Here is an 18,121-nt window from a genome sequence, read left to right on the forward strand (position 1 = left end):
CTCTGCAACTTACACTCTTAAAGGGTTGCATAGAGAACTGGGAAATCAAGTAAGTGGCCCAGTTAGTTACTGGTAGAACTCATACCTAGGTCTTCTTAATTCCGAGGTCAAATCTCTCTACTGTACCATATTGTCCTTCATGCAAAGAAAATGCAAGATGACTTTTGAGGGGGAAGAGAAGTTGCAAAGGGAGGCTCTAGATGCCAAGATATAAGGAAATGAACAATTTAGAAGATTTAAGCCAAGCTTTGGAAGAAACTAGGGATTTTCAAGGGTGTTGATTAGGACACAGTACATTCCAGGCATGGTGATAAATTGTGCAATATCACAGAGATGAGAAATGGAATGTTGTATGTGATAGATGGCAAGTTGGCCAGTTTGGTGGATTGTGGAGTTTGTAAAGGCTATAGCATGTCTGGAAAATAAGCTGGAGCCAAATTGTTAAGGACTTTAAATGATACTGATTATACTTACCTTGGGAGGTACTGACACAATAATAATATTATTATGCTATTAATTTTTAATATTAATAATACTAAATGTTTTATGATGATAATAAATGACACTAATAATGCTCATACTGCATACCTTACAGAATGATTGTGAAGGTGTTTTGTAAACTGTAAATTATCATATAAAGGTATTTATTAAGAAGCAAAATAAGTGGATGTTTTTTTTCCAGTTTAGAGCTTCCAAATAGGAACTAGAAGAAGGGAAACAACAAAATGATTCCTTTAAAATACCACTCTTTTGGGAAACATTAGCATGAACCAATTTTACAAACTGGGACCTTGGTGACTATGCTCAGTGCTAGAAGTTGCTGAGATGAATAAATGAGTACTAGATCAAAACCAAACAGTTAAACCTAGAGGGAAGAAATCTTGAGAAAAAAATAGACTTGACATCAGACTGGCTCAGTTGGTCAAGCTCTAGCCTTAGGAGTTCTATGCTACAGGCTATGGACTTGGAACTGCTTTTCAGGTTTAGAGGACAAGTCCTCAGAAGAAGTAGATTATTGCTTCATATTGCTTTCCCTGTTCCCCAAGAAGTGCTCATCTTCCTTTCAGATCTTTTGTACTCCCTCCCTGCCTCCCTCCTTTACCAAAATGTAATCTGGATAACATGGAGTAATAGCTTACTGTAGCTCAGCTGACAAATGACTGATCCATTGATTAGATGGAAGAAAATGATAGAAGCCAAGCTATTGTAGGGAGTGGAATGAGAATTGTAGATAAGTATGTTGGGGGAGCAAGCAGGAGTGTGGGGAAGCACAGAACCAATCTCTCCTGGTTTTCAAGTTCATTCCCCAACCACTGTGGCAGGCCAGTTAACAATCTAGTTAGATGAGGTTGTGACTGTGAGAGGAAAAAACACCTGAGGTGAAAGGGATGAGTGAGATAGACAGAAGTTTGAGGAGTCTCAGACGGTGTGGAATTTCAGCTTTTTCTGCCAAGAGAAAAGATGGGCTTAATTTCTGAGACTGACACTTCCCCTTCACCTCTATGAATTATCAAAGTTAGACCCTGGTCAGGTACTCACAACATGCTCCTGGCACAGGTGGAAAGGAATGGGAAACAAACAAAAAAACAGTCACCATCATTTATTTATGTAACACTATGTCCTACGTGACAGCAATTGCAAATATTGAGTGAAAAATAGCTAGTTTTGCCATTTGCTAAAACAAAAAGTAATCTTAACTAATTTTATTCACATGTGAATGACCCATTGAGGTCTGATGCTAGAGGTAGTGAAAAATTATAGAAAAGAGCAAATTAATAGCAGTCAATTCATAGAATAATCAAGTATCCAAGCAATAAAGAGCCTTAGAGATTCTTTACATGATCTCCTGGGCTCATACAGAACCCCTTGGTGGCAAAGCCAACTTGAACCCAGATTTCCTAACTCTCAATCCAATTTCTTTTCCACTCCACCAGGCTCATTCAAGACTCAGTTCAGGTGTCTCCTTCTGTGAGAGGCCTCTTCTGGTTCCCATTCCCCACAACTTCACCCCACCCTGCAAGTGCTTTCTCCTCCAAGGCCCAGGTGCTTCTAGGTAACTGCTTCATGTGGAGCAAGACTCTACTTCTATATACCTTTTATTTATACACTTATGTATGTGCATATAGTCTCCTCCATTGGAATGTAAGCTCCTCGTGGGCAGGTGCAGATTCATTTTTGTATCTCCAGCCCTGCCTGACTATGAGAGACTTTATAGTTGCTTGTTTGCTTGATTCATACCATGACCCCCCTCAAGAATATCCTCTTCTTTCTTCCTTGTGGGCCTGATTTCTTCTTGTCTTTCAAAGTCTCTGTTCATATCACAGAAACTCTATGAAATTTTTCGTGACCCTCCCAGACCAATGATGATCTCTTTACAACTTGAATTCAGCTTTCCTGATTTGTGGTTGACTTTATTTTCTAGAGTACCAGAACCTAACACTTCCATTTTTAAACAGTACTTAAAATTTGCCCTTTAGATTCTGGGAATCTTCTTGTAGTGATTTTCTATGCTGAAGTATACCTCACCTTGGGATATTTTGTCATCAATCTTATTCATCTCTAGGAGAAATTGGCTGGGTTCCCAGGTGTGCAAATTAAGAGATGATAATATTAATATCTTGCATTTGTAAGACACTTCTGAAATTTTTTTAATGTATCATCTGACTTGATCTTCATGACATCTTAAATGGTAAGCAGATGGCACCTCCTACAGAGAGAAATAGGGTCTGTCCCTAACCTAGCTTTATGAGTTTGGGCACATCCATAGGTGGGTGATAGGCAGACAGGGCATTTCCTTAGGGCACTGGGATTTAGGAGGCAACAGTCAGTGCTTATATTCCATCAATAGCACAGAAACTGAACATAACACAGGAGAAAGATTAAGTTAAAATAGGAAGCAATTAAATGGTGTGCTCTTATACCCCACATCTGAACTTAAGGTGAGCTCTTTTTTCAGGACCAGAGACAGTGGTCCCAGTAGCTGTCTCTCAGCATCACAGACTCTCCAGCTGTGGGGACTAGAGTTCCTAGGTTGATGGTTTTATACTTTTATGGGTTTATCTTCTCCCATGGGACTTTCTCCCACCTTTCTCACCCTACCAGATATCTTAGGACCAGGATTATAAAGTAGAAAGAGCCCAGGCTCCAAAATTGGGTTCAAATGTCACTTCTGATTCTTATTACCTGAGTGACCTTGGGCAAATCATTTACCTTCCCTGGGCCTCAGTTTTTATAAAATCAGGGAAAAGGACTAGTTGTCCTCTGAGGTCCATTGTAGTTCTATAATCCTACAATCTCCCTATATGCTCATGCCAGTGAAATGTAAGAAATAAACAAATCTCTGGGCCATAATTCTGAGCTGAAACTGACTTTATTCATAGGCAAAAAATAGTCAGTGGCCACATCACCTCAGGCAGTGATGATTGACATCTTGTGAATGTTCATAGTTGTTTTTATAGGTCTTTGACAGTTGGCACAAAGCATTGATTAACAAAACCTACATACTCAAAACTGTGTTAGCTATAGTTAATAAATTCTAGCACAAGGTCCAACTACTTTATTGATCCTATCACTACTATCTTCAGACAATATTTTAGGAAAAGACATTGATATTTTAACAGACAATAACTCACAAGAAGAAACTTGAAGATACACAAAGTTGTCTCTTTGATTCATAAAATCTGAAGACTCTACTTTTGACATACATTCTTAGGAAAGTAAACACTAACCCTACTTTTACAACTGACTCACTGTTTCTGTTATCTTTATTCACAATCAGGAGATAGTAAAGATGTGTACTTAACATGAGGTTTATAACAGGAGTTCTTAAGCTAACTCTCTCCTTATCTATCACAGTTAATTAACAACTTGGACTAGCCTTTCTAATTTTCTAGTTAACATATACAAATTAAAGCATTATATAAGATGAAGTAGATATAAACTAAATGATATAAAAAGAAATTTACTGAAATAAATGCAAATTAAACTCTTCAGAAATTTGTCTATAAAAGGGGATTTGAAGTTGTATTTTATACAGTCCAGACAAATTTTGCAAAGCTTGACTTGAATACCAAAATTATTGGATTGCTCTGATATTGGGCAAGTCCCTTTACTGAGAGGTGGTATAAATATAGTGAATGAAAAGTAGGCCTTCAGTAAGGAAAGCTTAAATTCTAATCCTGTCTTTAGCACTTATTAGTTGGGTGACCATAAGTAAATCAATTAACTTCTCTGAGCTGCATTTTCTTCATCTATAAAAAGCAGAGGCTAGACTAGATGCTTTATGGTCCCTTCTAACTCTAAATCTACCAGTCTTTCAGGGTTTCTGGTTCTTCATCTTTGATACTATTAGTTTAGATTGATGGAATGGTTTTGGTTTTGGTTTTTTAGTTTTAAATTTTTAATTCTTTTAAAGTCCTTACCTACCATCTTAGAATCAATATTGTGTATTGGTTCCAAGTCAGAAGAGCAGTAAGGGCTAGGCAATGGGGTTAAGTGACTTGCTCAAAGTCACACAGCTAGGAAGTGTCTGAGGTCAGATGTGAACCCAGGCACATACACCCCTCCACCCCATCTTTAGGCCTGGCTCTCAATCCACTGAGCCATCCAGCTGCCCTGCACAAAGTGTTTTTAGAACTACTCTGTAAAGTAAGTGATAACAACTTTATTACCCCCATTCATAGATGAGCAACCTGAGGCCCAGTGTTATTTAGAGACTTTCTAAAAGTTAGATCAATAGTGTTAAAGCCAGGACTGAAACCTGGAATCTTTTCACACAATCCAGTGTTCTTTCCACTCCACTATACTATATATATCATTCCATACACTGCAAACTGCACGTATAGAAGGAGCCTAAAATTCCCTTATTTCTCTGGGTAATGTAATTAGTGGCAAAGCTAGGACTAGAAGGGAAGTCCCTGAGTCCAATGCTCTTTGAGATTTATGCAGCATAGAAAGCTGAATTGTCTTAGAAGTTGTCATCCATATTCCAGGTTTCTGTGTACAACAGTCAATGATTCCTGAATTTCAAAAATTGCTATATTCATAGACTAATATATCTATTTCTTCTCACCTGCAAAGTTTTCATATTTACAGTGGGACTTTCATGATACTTGTACTCCTAAAAAGTGATTCTAATTGATTGCTTTCAGGCATTGTTACAGACTAATAGATTTGGGGAAAAATTTATGGGCAGAAAGAGCTTTTTGGTGTCCTTTCATATCATATAGCATATATTTTTTTGTTGTTTAGTTTTCTTCAGACATATCCAATTCATCATGACCCCAGTTGGGAGTTTGGAGGATTGGCAAAGATACTAGAGTTCCATTTCTTTCTCCAGCTCATTTTACAGAAGAGGATACTGAGGAACAAATGAGTTAAGTGGCTTGCCCAGGGCCAAGCAGCTAGTAACTACTGGAGGCCATATTTAAAGAAGGATTCATCTTCTTAACTTCAGGCCCCTAGTATACCACTTAACTGCCAGCTGCACATATAACCAACTACAAATAGGACTAGTTGATGGTCATTTCACCCAAAGTATTACTCCTACCCAAGGAGGATTGCTAGATTCAAGGTTATCACATATTTATTTAGAATGGATAAAGTCATAGCATCTTGAGATGCTAGGGCTAAAAAGTCCTTTAGAGTTAGACCGGAGTCCAACTCCTTTATTTAACAAAGAAACTGAAGGTTAGTGATTCAGTTGCTTTCCCATTCACACAGCAATTGAGAAGTCGCTCTGAACTCTGAAATAGGTCATATGTCTTTAAATCCAGTGCCTGTTTCTACTCTACAACCCTATTCACCCAACTGACTATGGAAAGTTTAGAGCAACTCCTATCAATATTCAATCTTCCTTTTTATTTTTATGGAAAAGGAGGAGAATACAACCACCAAGGAAAAGAAAAAATGGACAGATCTTCAGAGAAAATCTAGTTGGGTGAAAAGCTCAAACAACACCCAGTGATTTATGTTGGCCCATCCAGGCTGCCCTGAACACATCTGTGTGCATCCAATAAATCACTGTGTCCAGTGAAGTGGCATCCTCATAGCCCTTCCGTAGAAGGCATTCCACTCAGACATTCCTTGTTAGATAGTGATTAAATTGATGCCATATTTTATTCCAATAAAAGGAGATGAAGACTAGGAGGAAGGTAATTTCATTGAAGCCTTCTTAGAATATATTTTATATATAGAAGGAAATCTTAGAATTAAGCTTTTCACACAAAGGTGATATCAGCAACTAATGGAAAGAGACCAAACTGCAGACAGATTCAAGTTTGTGACCTGGCTCCAATATTTCTTAGCTGTGTGTCTGTGGGTTAATAACTAAACTACTCTAAACTAAACTCTAAACTAAAAAACCTAAAATTTCTTCCCTTTCCTTTTTTAAAAAACTCTTACCCTCTGTCTGAGCAACAACTCTAAGACAGAAGGTCAAGGGTTTGGCAAACAGGAATAAATAACTTGCCTAGAGGTATCTAGGAAGTGTCTGAGGTCAGATTTGAATCCAAGTCCTCCTAATTCCAGGCCTGGAGCTCTATCTTTTGTATTACCTAGCTGTTCTTTATGACAGTCCTTTAAATTCAACTCTTTGAACCTCCCTCTCTTGAGTGTTCTCTCCAAGTTAATCATCCTCAGTTCCTTCAAATCATCCTTATATGGCATGGACTCAAGATCCTTCATTGTTCTGGTTACTACTTTCTAGATTCTTCCTTTCCTTTTCTTTAAAATTATAACAGCAACTCTCAAAGTGTTTTTTAGTCTACAGTATGGTGAATCTTAAAAGTAACATATAAACATGAGCTCTTATTACGTAGGCCCCTGTCCTTTTCTAAATCAAGAAACTGAGGCTTGAGGCTTAGGAAACAAAAAATTTTACCTGTCATAAATCCAAGAAGTGACAAAACCAAGATTTGAACCCATGTCTTCTTAATTTTTTAATTTTATTTTTAATGTCATGCAAAACACATTTCCATATTGGTCACTGTTTAAGAGCAAACTCTTTACATAACCAAAACCCCAAAATAAAACCACAAATACACTGATGTGAAAGATGGACATCAATAGTTCTTTCTCTGGAGTTGGACGGCTTTCCCCCCCATAAGTCTTTCAAAATTTTCCTAGTTCATTGAATTGCTGAGAGTAGCCAATTTTTCACAGATAATCATCATCCAATATTGCTGTTATCGTGTACAATGTCCTCCCAGTTCTGTTTATTTCACTCTGCATCAGTTCTTACAGATTGTTGCAGCTTTTTCTGAAATCAACTTGCTTATCATTTCTTATAGCACAATAGTATTCTATCACCAACATGTATCACAATTTGTTCAGCTGTTCCCCAACTGATAGACATCCCTTCAATTTCCAATTTTTTGCCACTACAAAAAGAGCTGCTATAAACATCTTTGTACAAGTAATTCTTTTCCCTTTTTTATGATTTCTTTGGGAAATAGTCCCAGTAGTGGTATTACCAATCAAAGGGTATGTACAGTTTTATAGCCCTTTGGGCATAGTTCCAAATTGCAGTCCAGAATGGTTGCATCAGTTCACAGCTCCATCAACAATACATTACTATTCCAGTTTTGCCACATCCCCTCCAGTATTTACCACTTTCCTTTACTGCCATGTTGGTCAATCTGATTGGTATCTCAGTGTTACTTTAATTTGAATTCTATAATCAAGAGGGATTTAGAACATTTTTTATGTGATTATTGATGACTTTGATTTCTTCATCTGAAAATTGCTTGATTATTACTGACCACTTGTCAATTAGGGAATGGTTTATATTCTTTTAAATTTGATTTAGTTCTCTATAAATTTGAGAAATTAAGATCTTTATTAGAGATATTTGTTATAAAATTTTTTCCAATTTATTGTATCCCTTCTCATATTTGGTTACATTAGTTTTGTTTGTACAAAAGCTATTTAATTTTTTAACTAATTAATTTATTTAGAATATTTTTCATGGTTACATGATTCACGCTCTTTCCCTCCCCCATCTCCAAGCTGACAAGCAGTTCTACTGGGCTATATATGTATCATTGTTCAAAACCTATTTCTACATTATTCATATATGCAATAGAGTGAACTTTTAACACCAAAACTCCAATCATATCCCCATCAAACTATGTGATTGATCATATGTTTTTCTTCTGTGTTTCTACTCCCACAGTTCTTTCTCTGGATGTGGATAGCATCTTTCTCATAAGTCCCTTGGAACTGTCCTGGATCATTGCATTGCTGCTGGTAGAGAAGTCCATTGCCTTTGATTGTATGTCTGTATACAATGTTCTGGTTTTGCTCATTTTGCTCTGGATCAATTCCTGGAGGTCTTTCCAATTCACATAGAAATCCTCTAGTTCATCATTCCTTTCAGCACAACAATATTCCATCACCATTAGATATCACAATTTGTTCAGCCATTCCCCAATCGATGGACATCCTCTCATTTTCCAATTTTTTTGCAACCACAAGAGTGCAACTATAAATACTTTTGTACAAGTATTTTGCTTTGTTATCTCTTTGAGGGTACAAACCTAGTAGTGGTATTGGTGGGTCAAAAGCATTCTTTTAAAGCCCTTTGTGCATAATTCCAAATTGCCCTCCATAATGATCAGATTAATTCACAACTCCACCAGTGATACATTAGTGTCCCAATTTTGCCACATCCCCTCCAACATTTTCCACTTTCTTTTGCTGCCATATTGGCCAATCTGCTAGGTGTGAGGTGATAACTCAGGCTTTGTTTTGATTTGCATTTCTCTAATCAGGAGGGATTTCGAATACTCTTTCATGTGGTTATTGATAGTTTTAATTTCTTCATCTGAAAACTGCCTATTCATATACCTTGACCATTTGTTGATTGGGAAATGGCTTGATTTTTTTATAAATTTGACTTAGTTTCTTATATATTTTGGAAACTAAACCTTTGTCAGAGAATTTCGTTATACAATTTTCCCCCAGCTTGTTGCTTTCCTTCTAATTTTGGTTGCATTGGTTTTGTTTGTACAAACCCTTTTTAATTTGAGATGATCAAAATTATTCATTTTACATTTTGTAATGTTCTCTATCTCTTCCTTGGTCTTAAATTACTTCCTTTCCCACAGATCTGACAGGTATATTATGCTATCTTCACCTAATGTAATTATGATTTCACTCTTTTTATTTAAGTCATTTACCATTTTTAAATTTATCTTGATATTGGATGTGAGATGTTGATCTAAACCTGATTTTTCCCATAATGTTTTCCAATTTTCCCAGCAGTTTTTTGTCAATTTGTCAATTGGGACAAGTGAATTCTTGTCCCAAAAGCTGGGATCTTTTCGAAAAACTTTTTAATTTAATATAATCAAAATTATTCATTTTACATCTTATAATACTCTCTATCTTTCATTTGGTCATAAATTCTTCCCTTCTTCAAAAATCTACCAGGAAACTATTCTGTGTTCCCTATGTCTTCTTCAAAGTCCATTGATCTTCCCCCATTCTATCATGCTGTCTCTGGGTCAGCAGCCAGGCAAACGTGAGACTGGGTTTAGCTCATTGACCACTCTGCAGTATCTTAACTTCAAACAGACCCTCAACTGAGTACATTTCCAGAGTCTACTAATGCTGCTCAATGCTTCCCACATATTGCTTTTCTTGAGGACTCCTTAAGTTGAATAGATATTTGTATTAAAATGGATAGATGACTTTTGTCTTTCATCAATAAAGGAGCTTCAGGCTTGAGGTCTCACAATCTCAGATTGATTAGTAGGCAACTTTAATTTACTCATTCTGACTGACCAAGAACAAAAATTTGGTTCATTCTTCCTAGTAAAAGAAAATTGCCTGAGATTGTATGGTTCCACACAGCAGCTCCACAAAGATTTGTGAAACAGTGATGTGCAAGGCACTCTGCTGCAGTCTATATTGGTTTCTTCAAATCCTACCCTTCTTACAAGGCTTATTTCAAGTTCTTGTTATTTCTAATGTTATCCCTGAACACCCCAGCCTTGACTACTCTCCCTTTCCTTGGGCAACACTTAGAGCAGCTATTTTTTTCCTTGCTCATATATTGCCTTCTATGATTATGCATGCCTTTCCAGTGCATCTGTTTTGTGTCAAATCTGATTGAAAATTCCACTAGGGCAGGGACCACAGAGCAACAGAGGTTTCAGTATATAACAGGAGTACATGGTAGGTGTTTAGGTGTTTAATAGGTTCTCCTTGTTGAATTCAATTAAATTTGACAAACTCTACTCTAGAAACACTGTCATGCCAATGATTCTAACAGCATCTGTGAAAATGTTGGTGCCACATCAAACTATGACAATGGATGTATCTTAGCAAACTGAGGCAGAGAACATCTCTCTTCCTCTTTAGAATACCAATTGCAATAGTAATAATATAGAATCATATTGATAGATTTTTTTGAATTAGAAGGGAGCTAATCTAGTCTATACCTAAAATAAAAATTCCACTCTCACAGACTTGACAAATCCAGTCTCTACTTGAGGACTTTCAATGAGGGAGAACCCACCAACTCCCAATGCAGTCTGTTCCACTTTTTCTTTTTTTAAAATCCTTACCTTTCATCTTAGAATCATTTCTAAGTATTGGTTCCAAGGTGGAAGAACAATAAGGGCAAGGCAATTATGGTAAGTGATTTGCTCAGGGTCACACAGTTAGGAAGTGTTTGATTACAGATTTTAATCTAGAACCTCCTGTCTTGAGGTCCAACTTTCCTTTCTACTTTTAAATAACTCTAATTAGCAAGTTGTTCTTGACAACCACCTTAAATTGCTTCTTCATATCTTCTATCTATTTTTCTTGGTTCTCCACTCTAAGAAGTCATAGGATTATAAGGACACATGTTTAAAGCTGAAAGGGATGTTAGAGATCAGAAAATCCAACTCCCCTCATTTTAAAGAATAGCAAATTAAATTACAGGTGAGCAAAGTGACTTGTTTGAGGTCACTTGGCTAGTAAAAAGAAAAGCTGGGATTTGAACCCAAATACTCTCACTGTAAATCTAGTAGTCTCTCTGTTAAGACTAGCTGATACCCTACAAAAATATTTTACCCCTCTTCTGTACATTGTTGCTCAGGCACATTTGACCTCTATTTGGGAGTGGTTTGCTCTTTCCTTCTCCAACTCATTTTACATATGAAGAAGCTGAAGCAAATGAGTTGCTGTGTATGATCACACAGCTAGTATGTATCTGAGGTCAGATTTGAACTCAGGTCTTCTTGACTCCAAGTCCCAGCACTCTATACACTCATTATTCTTCTATATAACAGAATTCAATTATAATACCCACCCACCTTGAGTGTTCTCTCCAAGCTAATCCTCCTCAGTTCCTCCAACTTATCCTTATGTGGCATAGATTCAAGGTCCTTCATCATTCTGGTTACTATCTTCTGGATGCTCTTTAATTTATCAATGACAAAGTGAGTGACAGCCATAATTAAACACCATTCTAAAGATATCGTTCATCTGCAGTACAAAGTGCCATAAGCAGAGTAAAAAGGGAATATCATTTTCACTCCTGGAAGCTTTGCCTAGGCACCTACATGGTTCCGTGGATAGAACAGTAGACCTGGAGTCAGAAAGACTTGAATTCAAATCTGGCCTCACATACTGTGAGACTCTAGGCAAGACTCTCAACCTCTGCCTTATTTCCTTCATCTATAAAACTGAAATAATTATACTTCCCTTCCAGGGTTATTATGAAGATCAAATATTTGTAAAGTTCTTAGCATAGCACATGGCACAGTGTTATAGAAAAATTAACTATTATTATTTATTATTGCTGTCCAAAATTGCTTTAGCTTTTTGCTGCTATCACACACTGACTCATACAGGACCTGCAGCCCACCAAAACCCTCATATATTTTTTTAAACAAACTGTTATCTAACTGTATCTCTGCCATCCTGTACTTGTGAAGTTGAACTCATGTATAAGAGGCTACATTTAGCCCTACTGAGTTTCATCTAATTAGACTCATTCTAGGGCTCTTCCCTTTTGAGTTTTTCAGATCCTAACTTTATCATCCACAATTCTCCCTCCCAGCTTCATGCCATCCCCAAATCTTATGATCACATCATATATGCTTTTATCCAAATATTTGATTAAAATGTTAAACATCATAGGGCCAAGGATAGATCACTGAACACCTCCTGTTATGATGGCATTATTACTAGTTTTTATTCCAACCATCTAACAAGATTTGAATCCTTCTAATTTTATTAAGGTCCAATACACTTCTCATTAATTCTTCTTACTAATTTTTCATAATAATAGTATGACACTATGAAATTCTAGGTAAATTATATCTATACCATTCCCTGTTACCTACCAATTTAGTTAGTAGGCTTTTGATAAAGCCATGAATCCATTTTGTAATTGCTGCTTCTTTTTCTAAATGTTCACTGATCATCTCTTTAATGAACCATTTTACAATTTTCTGAAGCATCCAAGTCCTATCTTTGTAGTTTCTAGTTCTCCTTTTTAAAAATCAGGATAATATTTGACTATCCTTAACCCTATAGTAAATCTCCTGATCTGTGATTTTTCAAATATCATTATCAGAGGTTTGATAATCACATCTGACTATTTTTTTAGAACTCAAGGTGGTAGTTCAGAGTGCTAGAAGCAAAGTACAAAAGGAATATCTCCTTAACTCCTGGAAGTTTTGCCTGGACAGGCAGGTGGTCTAGTGGTTGGAGTACTAGGTCTGAGGTCAGGAAGATCTAAGTTCTAATCTGGACTCAGACACTTACTAGCTATGTGACTCTGGGCAAGTCACTCAGTTTCTGCCTCAGGTTCCTCATCTTCAAAACTGAAATAATAATAACTACCTGAGCCAGGTAACTTGAATTCTCCAAGGCTAATTAGATGCTGTCTTATAGCAGCAAAGGAAGTAGGAGGGGATCAGGAATTAGAGAAGGCCTGGGGCTTCTTGAACTTCTGGAGCAGGTTCTCGGCCAGGTGGAAGGATGAAGGTACATCCACATATTCATCATCTCTACCACTACCTCATCCTTCCCAGATTTTGTCTAGCCCTTTGGAAGGCACTAAGAAAGAGGCTGCTGCTACCAACGTGAAAATGAAGATACAATCCCCAAGCTGCTTCAATCAGCTTTCTTTACCTTCTTTCCCTTCTTTACCCTGTGAAAGATCCCAGGACCACTGATGGACTGAAACTCAGAATTATGGACCTAAAGGCTTCCTTTTCTCCCTCTCTCAGCTACACTCACCAGCTGTCCCCATCCACTCATCCATTAATTTTGAAGATGTCTGCTTCAATGGAAGCTGAATCTAAACTGTTGTTCATCCCCTCCATACCTTGCCTTTGCCCTGGATTGTAGGATAATTGAAGAGGCTATTATCCTTGGTCTCCAATGACAAGGATAAGAGTCATCCAGGTTCTATATACAGATACAGATTTCCTAGATCCCCTTCCCTGTATTATGTAAGACAGAAACAACAAATAGACAGTCTCTTGACAGCTACTCATAGTGAGGCTAGGATGGAAAGAGACAATGCCACCACTGACCACAGTGTGGGTAGCAGGAAAGCCCTGAATCTTAAGTAACCACAGTTTTTCTATTGCTGCTACTGCTATTGCTGATCCAGCCTGATCAGCCTGGCTTCTAACTACAGCTGGGTTCCAGAAACAGGGCTGGACTCTGAAGCTTAAGGATTGAAGTCAATAAATGAAAGGAGAGACAGACACTGGCCAAGTCCCACCTCCATAAGCGTGTTGTTTCCCAGAGGTATGACAGGTGCTCTCTGGTGGTTTCCACTGCAGCCAAGTCTGAATAGGAAGTCTCCAGAGGAAGAAATTGAATTTGCCTGTGGATAATGCATCTTCTATATAGTTGTGAGTGCCAGTGAATATACACACCTAAAATTCATTTGTGGAATGGAATTATTATAGAAACACATGTGCCACTGGACTTGAGTCTTATGAAGAATTTATGCAAATAGATCAAATTATTTCTCTCTAAATTAAAAAAAAATGCTTTCTTCTCTCTATCTTTATTTACCTTTGTTATCAACTCAGGTTCACTTTCTTATTCCTTAATAACGATGTCATGTTAGGCAAATCATTTGGCAACTCTGATCTCAATTTCTTATTTAACAAAATAAGGAAGTTCAACTAGATGACCTCTACATTCCCTTCTATCTTCAGATCTGTGACCCACGTACCTATGAACTTGTATTTCTGTGCTGTCATTTCTAATGTAAGTGTCATTCTCTTTTGCAGAGAAAATAGAAACAAGATAATTGAGCAGCTCTTCTGTCTCTCTGTTGTCACTTATCATTGTCCCATCCATCCATCTCAGGTGTGATCTTATTCTTTCTTTGATTCTCTTCTTTTCTTCCCTATAGCTTTAAAAACAACAACAAACAAACAAACCTCTTTTGCTGTTTTCTGAGCTTCCCTTGCTAAGCTCAGTTCATTATGAATTTAAGCACTTCAATACCTTGTTTTTTACATTAATATATAACCAGGCAGAGGAAGCCAAGTGGCTCTATGGATTGAGAGCCAGGCTTAGAGATGGGAGGTCCTAGGTTCAAATCTGGACTGAGAACATTCCTAGCTCTGAGACCCTGGATCTGTCCCTCCAAATGTCCCACAATTGAGCAAAAGAAAAAGAATACTCTAATCATAAACATGTGTAGTCTAACAAATACAATTCCCACATTAGTTATGCTCCAAAATACATGTCCTTCTCTGTATTTTAAATTCATCGCCTCTCTGACAGGAGGTGAGTTTCATGCTTCACTTTCAGTCCTCTAGCCTCCTGCATTGTCTTTGCACTGATCCGAATCCTAAAACCTTTTAAAGTTGTTTTTCTCTATATTGTTGTCATTATATAAATTGTTCTCATAATTCTGTTCACTTCATTCTGCATCAGTTCATAAAGGTCATCCAGTTTTCCTGTGAAACTGTCCATTTCTTTTATTTCTCATCGCACAATAATATTCTAATACTTTCATATACCTCACTGGGAAGAAGACAAAATGGGGATGCTGAGCACACAGGTAATAACAATAGGACCCCTAAGAGTTAATGCTAGGCAGAAAGGGAGATCTTCCTGAAACCTCCTTTCATTTGCAATTCTGCCCAAGATTTGGCCTTGCTCTTCCCTCCCCACTTCAAGGAGGAGGAGAACCCGTTGCAACGACCTTGCTATGGGGACCAATTTGACACTGATTCATATTCACAGTTTTATGATCAGAGGAGAAAAGCATCTATAGCTACAGTCTGCTTAGACACTGATCATAATCTTTCATGTCATAAGTTCCTTTTTCATAAACCAATGCTGCTCCTCTGAAGCACTAGGTGTCTTCATCCTGGATTCACTATTCTGTTCTCATAGTAATTAAATTGGCTAATCAGAGTATCAAGATCATTTTGTAAACACTCCACACTGGATTTCAAGAAATGGAAGATATAATCCCAACTCTGTGACCTTGAGCAATCTGCTTACTGAAGCGAAGTCCCTTCCAGTTCCAATAGTCTATAACTCTATCTTTCATTCATCCTTCATTTCAGAGGACCAATGACACCACACAGTGATATCTTGACTGAAGCACAAATTAGATTTAAGTAAGTCAGAGTTGCACAAAGTCTCCAGCCTTACTCTCTCTTTCAGAGGCATCAAAATCCAGTGGCAAAACAAAAGTCGAGATGACTGGAAATGGCCCAGGATACAATGAATGACCTTGGTATTTTCAATGTCTGACCAAAGTCTAAGTGCTCCAGAGCACCCGCTTCATCTACATTCACGGCTATTGGAAGAAATTGTTCTCAACTGCCCATTCCATTGGGGAATGTATCTACAAATCTAGATAAGAACTTGCAATTCATTTGGCTATACCCCAAACCTCCACTTCTTTACACATGTTCCAAGATTCATATAATCAGAAACTCATAGAATTTTTAGAGATGGAAGACACCTTAAAATCATCACATCAGATTGGTGCTATGAGCAATATGTTGGACTTAAATAATTAGGAAGACCTGGATTTGAATGATGCCTGAGATACTTGCTAGTCATGTAATGCTGGGGAAGTCATTTAATCTCTCTCAGCCTTGATTTCCACAGTTGCAAAATTTAAAAGGGTAGATCTGAGGATCTCTTAGGTCTCTTGCAGTTTTATGCAAAGATATGATCCTAATCCAATTCCTTCATTCCACAGATGAAGAAACTGAGATCCTGAGAATGGAATGATTTCCCCCAAGGTCATATAGCCAGTACTCTTTCTACTCTACTCCAGTGTTTCAGGCATTCTGCGTTTTACTGTCACTTAACAGGAAGGATGAGGACTTACAATAGGAAGGGATCATAGCTCCTTTTCATACACAGTCACTCAGCTGCATTGTTAAGGCACTTTCCAGCTCTAAATTCTGTGACCCTATATGTTGCTTTCACATTTAATTTAGCTCTTTTGTCTCAGGTGGAAATGGTTTGGAAATAAAGGACCCAGAAGAGCAATGAAAACGTGTGCAGTTCTGTGGCCTCTGTCGGTTGGTTATAAATGTTGCTATGTTATCGATCCTGTCTTGTGTGTTCCCTCACCTGAGTCTAAAGATGTAAATGGAAAACCAGAGAGAAGGCAGCCCAGATCCAACCAAATTGCCCAGCCTAGTAGCTTGTGCCTACTAGGCACTAGAGAAATGTATGCTGAAATTGAATCCAATTGAGTTGACTGGCATTCCCTGTGCTTATTGCTGGGCCAAAGCATTTGTTTCAAAAAAAATCTGTTTCTACATTCACAGACATATCCCAAAGAAGCTAAATCTCAAAAACAAAGATTTGACAAAAACAACAGAAAGAGACTGAGCTGTGTGTTTCAGGAAACCCAGGTTGTTGTCCCTGCTTTGCCACTAATGAGGGTGACCTTAAACAAATCACTTAACCTTGCTGGGTCTTTTCCTTCACCACAATGAATATTGAAAGAGATGATTTCCAAGGCCTCTGATTCTAATGTTCTACAATACTTGGAATAGGGGCAAGGAAGCTCAGTATGAGTAATTTTGCATCCCTCTTTGCATCCCCAGCCTCTTTTTAAATAATTGTCCAGTGAAAATCTCATCAGGACAAATCCAATAATGCATTTGTATGCCTTTCATCCGCAGGCCAGCCTAGCTAATTTCAAAAAGGGATCATTTTGCCAGGTTGGCTGTAGTTTGATGGATTTGGGGTCAAAAATAAAACTCTTGAAGACTAAATGGTAGAAGGGTTGTAATCTAGGTTGGTAGAAGAAATGCTCACACCAATGGAATTGCCAATCTCTGGACTATTGAGAAAGATATGGGGTGGCTGGTTAGCTTGGTAGATTGAAAGCCAGGACTAGATATGGGAAGTCCTAGGTTCAAATCTGGCCTCAAACACTTCCTAACTGTATGACCCTGTGCAAGTCACTTAACCCCAATTGCATAGCCCTTACCACTCTTCTGCCTTGGAACCAATATATAGATTTATATAGATATAGAATATATATATATATATATATATATTCTAAAGCAGAAGGTAAGGGTTTTTGTTTTTTTTATACAGAGAAAGATGGGGAAATGTTCATTACTATAAGAAAGAGAAAGAGGAAGCTAATAAATGTGATGATGAAGAAGGAAATGAAGATGAAGAAGATAATAATAGGGATGACAACACTCTCATCCAAATATTCCTCCAGGAATCTTTAGTCATATTTTAATGACTACCTCTTTCTTTCTCTGTAACTATGCAGGTCTCCCAATTTTTTTTATTAAAAGAGTCCAAAGAATGGAATGAGACTAAAATGTTCTTTTCTTTCTTTTGATCAATGATAAAGAATAAAATAGAAGACAGGCCTTGAACTGAACAAGACAAGATATGTCAGCAGCCCTAACAACTATTTTTAATGCAATTATCTCAGGCATGGTTGAGAGCAGAGAGGACTAAGTGGCAAGAAAAAAAATTTTCTAACTATGAATTAAGTCCTGAAAAGGGAGTCAGTTGTGGGGACTCAGGTCAGAAAATTTGTTTCGAATAGGAAAAGCTTAATGTGCTATATTAAGTTTGGCAATCCATGTGTGTTTTCATTCCAGGAAAGTTATTAACGTTGAAATCTGAAATGAACTGG

Source organism: Gracilinanus agilis, chromosome 2, assembly GCF_016433145.1.
Source record: "Gracilinanus agilis isolate LMUSP501 chromosome 2, AgileGrace, whole genome shotgun sequence".
NCBI lineage: Eukaryota > Metazoa > Chordata > Mammalia > Didelphimorphia > Didelphidae > Gracilinanus > Gracilinanus agilis.